At 46.7% G+C, this 6,823-nt stretch overlaps 1 pseudogene; it reads left to right on the plus strand.

Moving 5' to 3' along the window:
- Positions 1-647: 647 nt before the first annotated feature.
- Positions 648-6,518, plus strand: LOC129383128 (piggyBac transposable element-derived protein 4-like; annotated as a pseudogene).
- The last annotated feature ends 305 nt before the right edge of the window (positions 6,519-6,823 follow it).

A 6,823-nucleotide genomic window follows, 5' to 3' on the forward strand; every position in this document is an offset into this window, starting at 1 on the left:
GCGACATGTGAAATGCGCACCGTCCAAGACATCATTGCAGATGTTACCGCTGAAGAGGAGAGCGACGACGATGACAACCAAGACGCCGGAGATTGCAGCAGCGATCGTCGGCCATTAAATACTGACGGTGCTCTCGAAGCTTTGGACGGGCTTCGTGGCTTTGTCGCGTCTGCGGAGCTCAGCGAGGAAACTGCTACTCGTTTTTACGAGTTCCAGAAAAGCTTGCTGCAGGACCTCGAAAAGCAAAAAGTGCAGCGCAAAGTGACGGATTATTTTAAAGTGCTTTAATAAAAGCAAGTTCTGTGCCAAGTATGTATTATTCGCGATCTTTTGTAGTCCGTTTTGGATAATACGATTTTTGGATAATACATTTTTATTTTCGGTGCCCATGAGAATCGTATTCCACTGTATGTGGCATACTAAAGCGCAATAAATATCATGCGTGGTGCAGATGAACTTGCAGCACAGGCGCACTGCACACGGGCACTTCCCAGCGCGACTGATTACGAATTTGCCACTTGCACTTGAGAATCTCCGACGCGCTCAAGAGTGCCCATATGACACTGGTATTTCGCATCGACAGCGAGCCAGTCACATTCATTGCAGAAGTTTGCCACTTACGCGACAGCCACATGTCAATTTTACACGCGTTCGCTAGTTGCGAGGAAAATTTACAGCGCCCGCCGTCTACTGACGTGTCCCATATAAATGTGCAGTATTAGTACCTAAACTAGCATTATCTGTATTATTAAACCATCTCCAAGTCAGTGGCAAAAATACTCTGGCCATGTGGTGGTGTTCGCACCTGTGTACTTTGTGTTATGAGTAGCTTTAAACTACAATTTACAGATGCTACATTCGGTGTACAACGTCGCATAGCCCTGCACACTCAAACCTGTGCTTAATTTCCTTCCAAATGCTTTTTTATAAATATTGTCGCCTCGTTTCTGAGGTAAAAAGAAAATATTCTGGGTGCAGCCCATAATGAGAAACAATAAAGCATAAACAATTCATTTATTTTTTCCGATGTAACAAGTCAAAGACGGCGGCTGAAGAAAATGCAATACCAACTGAAAACCTGCCAAGGACGTCATGTTATGATGAGAACAAGGATGCTCGTATGAAAGAGCTTTCACTGGCTAGACTTCGCCGACATGCGTATCGGTCAGCCAGAGTAAGTTAATTTGACTGCATAGTGCAGCACTTATATGCTAATGGTACATACACCATGACTACAAGCATGCAATAAATAAAGTCAACACTTTTTAATGCATTACAGAATGAATCAAGCAAAGAAACTGCTGCCTCCCCATTAGAACCAAGGGTGTTGCCCCATGCACCTGTCAGCACGACCACCATGGTAAATTGGCTGCCTGCAACTTGTGCACACATTGCTTCACCACTAATTCCTTGGGATTAAACTCTGTCTGACATTGCAGGACAATCTCCCATCCCCTGACAGCAACAGCATGGACCGAATAAGTGACAAAGGAAATATGGTAATTTCTTTTTGTATATGTATTTGTGTTGGGGTAGCTGTCTTTACCTAGCCGGCGGCATGCTTTCTGGATTTACTTTGCGAAAGCATTGTGGTGTGTGATGGGTGCAAATTAACTGATGCAAAAGCCCGGGGTTTACTACTTCCAACATTGAATTGAACACATTGACGTGCATTTTGGAATGCCAAAAAAAGAAGCTGCATCTCGCGTCAGTTATGTCAGACATTATAACTCTTGCTTTTGTTTTGCGACAGGAATGTGCTTGCCAGCCTGGCCCTTGGACATTAATGGCAGAGTACTCAAGAGAAGAAAAAGATGTGGCAAATTTCCTATTAGAAATGGCTTCAGGGACAAGGCTTACAGAAAGCAAGGCTGTCCAAATGACATCGGGTTCTTTTCCACAGAAGTTTGTGGACACGATAAATAGTAGCAACGTAGAAACGTTCACAGGCCTGCCATCATTCAATGTTCTGAATGCTCTTGTGACGTGCTACACATAAGTTAATCCACTTTCAGGATGGCACCAGTTATGCGTAAAAACAATTGCAGTGACATTGGTGAAATTGAAGCATAATATTTCCACTGCATTCTTGAGTCGCCTTTTTAACTGTTCTCTAACTACATGTAGCAACACAATTGCAGAGACTGCTCAGTTGATGTCTGAAATTTTAAAAATAACTGTGGCTGTGCCACCAAAAGAAAAAGATGTTGAACATTTGCCTGTCTGTTTTAAACACTTCAGAACGTGCGTGTCATTGTAGATTGCACCTTTATTCCTATTGGCCAGCTCACCTGTTTGCGACGTGCATTACAGACCTACCCCTTCTATAAGAAAGGTTTCACAGTTAAATATATGATGACTGTTACACCAAGTGGTCTCAGTGCCCACATAAGCCAAGGATATGGAGGCCGCACATCAGACAAGGCCCTGTTTGAGCAAAACGGCCCCATCAAGCAACTAGACCTGATATCAGATGACATTTGTGCAGACAACTTAATTGAGTTACTCAGGCCTTGATTCAGAAAACAAAAGTAGATGCCAAAGGGTGATTCACTTAGGACACAAAAGATAGCATCAGCAAGAGTATATGTAGAGCGTGTAATACAGCGAATGAAAATATTCAAAGTGTTGTCAACAAGAATCCCATGGAGCATGGTGGGACTACTTGACGACATTGTTATAATAGCGGCAGGCATCACAAACCTTTCATCATCGATTTTAGCAACACATCAATTTTTGCGAGTCCTGCATCAATACATTTCCCAAACGTATTATGTGCATCGTAAAAGTGGTTAGTGCTTTCCATGCAAGGAAGCTTTAAAAACTTTACAGGAGTGGAAGCGCCATGTTCCTTCCCAGCAGAGGTGAAGCCAGTGCTTGCCCTTATTTTACATTTGAAATAGACCTTTCTTGGGTTGTTCTCTTACAGATCAAGTGCTTTGGCTCTGGCAATATAATTGCATGGCTAATTAGAAACTAAAAGCATGTTGTTCCTGTCATAAGTATTATCTTCCTCTGAGTATTGATTACGTTATTTCTGAAACAATTTACTAAGAATTTCAGTCTTCATCTTAAAACCAGTAACACTAAGATACACGTCAGCCAGTCTCTGTATGGCAAAATAAGTCACGTTAATGGGGTTGAGACATCAAATTTGTGGCTTGCGCATTCTTTGTTTCAAACGTTTCTTATTGCTCTAGGAAGCATGGTACACACTCGAATATTCTTGTCTTCTCAGTAAATAATTTAATATTGCATTATTTATGTGAACGATTTTCAGTTTCGGTTTGTGGGCGCAGAGTTGGACAGTGATGTCAATGTCTAGGAAGCTTGGTCACGTGGGCCCACCAAGCTGTGACGCACACACTGCTGCATCGTCTGCTCTCGCACACACATTCTCTACCAGTGCAGGCAAACAAAACCACGGCGACAGTTGTCCTGGCTAGCTGCGGCAGCTCCAATTATGACTCTACGACTGACGCGGCTCATTGCCCTCTAGACTTGAGCCTCTCCAGGCTTGCCCGGTGCTGTGGGTCACCACTCATTGCACGTCACTCTAATGTGGTATGACGTCACTAAAACTTTCATTGTGCTTCCAACACAGTGACATCAGTGTCAATTGCGGTAGTGATGGGTTTCAATCATGAGAACAAGCATTTAGGCACTCTTTGGAAGCGAATTAAAATATATTTTAAACATTTTCTGTGTCCAAAACTTCATGTTGAGTGTCCTTGCATACAGAGGAAGCCTACAGTATGCTTTTTATAGCCTCAAAATTTGGTGTCTCAACCCCTTTAACCCATTGGCTTCCGCGGCCGGCGATCTACCGGCTGCACCGGCTGAGGCCAAAGTCACTTTGGCCGGCAAATCGCCGGCCGCTCAGAGTATGGTTTCTTTTGGGTTTCTTCAATAGACGGCAGCACAGCACAACTTGTGTAGCGATTGATTCATGTGTTTTCTACCAGATGGACGTAGTTGTGCACTGTCTGAGGTCAGTTTTGTTATTTTTATTGACAAAAAGTTTGCGATCCCGTCTCTTTCCAAACATGGTGTCGCGGAGAAAGCGCGCTTTGACGGCGAAGGAAATTCTCAATCTTGTGTTCGAGAGTGATGACAGTGACAACTGCGATGAAGAGGATGTTGTGTCAGATGACAAGAGTGACCGGATTACGGACAGTGACAGCGACAATGAAGACAACTTGTGTTTATCGCAAGATCCGTGCGACTCTCGGCCACCATCTCCGAAGGCGCGAAAACTAGAAGACTGGCAATGGGAAGCGGATGACACAGTGAAAAAGGTTGTGAAGAACGCCTTTTGTGGTCAACGAGGCATCAAACGAGCCATCCAGCTAGTACAAGGAAGTGCAAATCCCAGTGCTCTGGCAATGTTCAACGCTCTCCTCGGAGCCAGATTTGGAGCACCATCGCATTACACACAAATGCCTTTGCATGCGAGAAACAACGTTTGCACCCCGATCACAGCTGGCATGAAACAACACCGGATGAAATGAAAGCTTACTTCGCTATGTGTGTGCAGATGAGCCAAGTAAAAAAGAGCAGCATTCAATCTTACTGGTCAACAAGGGCTGTTATAAGCACATCATTTTTTGCATCTGTGATGTCGAGGCAGCGTTTTTGGGCACTCTCAAAATATCTGCATTTCTGCGACAACTCTTTCCCTCAAAGTGGAGATAAGCTGTGGAAGTTGCGCCCTGTGCTCGACCACGTACTGAAATGCATTGTACAGCCTATGATCCCGAAGAGTGTCTGGCAGTTGATGAAAGCCTTATGAAGTTTCGTGGTCGGCTGTCCTGCGTCCAGTTTACCCCTTGAAACGGGCAAGATATGGCCTTAAATTCTACAAACTGTGCGAGTCTTCAAGCGGCTACTGCCTGAAGTTCTCGATTTACACAGGAAAAAGTGACAAGACTGCAGTTACTGCTGGATTGTTGTTCAGCGAGGTAGTTGTAATTGAACTTCTAGAAAAACGTCTGCCCGATGGCCACACAGTATTTATGGACAACTGGGATTCTTCGCCATTGCTATTTCGCCACCTAAAGGAAGCTGGTTCGAATGCTGTCGGCACAGTCCGCCTACACCGAAAGAACATGCCGAAGGATTTCAAGGCAAAACTGCAAAAAGGCGAATGCAAGTCCCTCCCTGCGCGAGGCATCATGGCCCTCACTTGGCAGGACAAAAAGCAGGTCACAATGTTGTCAACCTGCCACAGTTCAACTGATCTCACTGATACCGGAAAAAAGGGTCGCAGGAATGGCTTGCCAGTTCTCAAGCCACAAGTTGTAATCGATTACAACCGAGGCATGGGCGGAGTGGATCGCGAGGACCAACAACTGGCTTCCTTTCCAATTATGCGAAGATAAGCCAAAGGCTACAAGAAAATCTTCTTTTATATTATGGACATCGCTGTTTATAACAGCTACGTCTTATCTGCCAAAGCATCAGGCAAGCGGCTCCACTACCCAGACTGGAAAATGAACCTCGCAGAGGAGATTCTCGAAGCCGCCGTTTCGCCCCAGTACCATGGTCGACGTAAACCGCCTGTCACGGCTACACCAATGCGGCTGCAGGCTTCCGAGTGGGCTAATTTTCCTCGCCATATCCCACCAAACAAAATCAAGCAGAATCCATCAAGGCTATGCTTAGTCTGCAAGACACACAGGAAAAAGTCGGAGAGCCGGTGGGAATATGAAAAATGTGAAGTTGCACTTCACATGCCTGTGTGCTTCAAAGCTTACCATACACGCAAGTCATATTAGGCGGGATGATGCAGTGAGCCCATCCGAACAGAATAAAGTAAATTTTGTCTTTCTACGAGGTGTGCAGCGGAATTTATCGCCTTTTTTAAAGGCGGCTCGCGCACCCAATGCGCGTCGCTATTTCCACGCAGAATACCAGGCAGGAAACGCCGCGCAGGGGGCGGAAGCCAATGGGTTAATGGCCACACGCGCTTCAATGACTCATTTCTGCGTTTGTTAGAACGAGCCTCAATCTGCAATGGGAAACAGTAAACCACAGCGTGAACATTGTGGACCTGCTCACGGGTGTTCACACGCAATAAATAGAAAGTTATTGGGAGAAATTGAAGTGCCACCTCCTCTTCGCCGGCTGCAGGGTAAGTGCACCGCTGCTGGAGTCACACCTCACATGGCTGTGGTGGGAGTCAATTAATCGCCACGCGCTTCAATGACTCATTTCTGCATTTGTTAGAACGAGCCTCAATCTGCAATGGGAAACAGTAAACCACAGCGTGAACTTTGTGGACCTGATCACGGGTGTTCACACGCAATAAATAGAAAGTTATTGGCAGAAAGTGAAGTGCCACCTCCTCTCCGCCCAAGCAGTAAAGGTCCTGGCAGCCAGAATGCTCGGGCGATCCAGCACCGCCGTTGTCACTTTCGAGGGCCCACGTCTCCCCAAGCAAGTCATATATTACGGCGGGGAGATGTGGTGCTACCCGTATCGCCCGACGCGGCAAGTCTGCTACGCCTGCGGTCAGCAAGGACACCGGACAGACGTCTGCCCGAGCCGGAGTCCAAGACCTGCCGGCAGTGCGGCAGCCAGAATCCAGTCGAAGGCCACGAGTGCACACCCAAGTGCCTGCTGTGCGGGGGCGACCACGCGGCTGGCACCACAGACTGCAAGATGAGACTCAAGACGGCGAGCGAGCTGCGGTGGGGCAAGCCGCTACAGCCGCAGCAGCAGCGCCACAGCCGCAGCAAGAGCCGCGGCAGCGGCGGAGCCAGACGTCCACGGTGGTTCTCGGACGAGGGTGACGAGAGCCAGCAGCGGGGCGGAGCCGAGA

The sequence above is a fragment of the Dermacentor andersoni genome, chromosome 3 (genome assembly GCF_023375885.2).
Source record: "Dermacentor andersoni chromosome 3, qqDerAnde1_hic_scaffold, whole genome shotgun sequence".
NCBI classification, from domain to species: Eukaryota; Metazoa; Arthropoda; class Arachnida; order Ixodida; family Ixodidae; genus Dermacentor; species Dermacentor andersoni.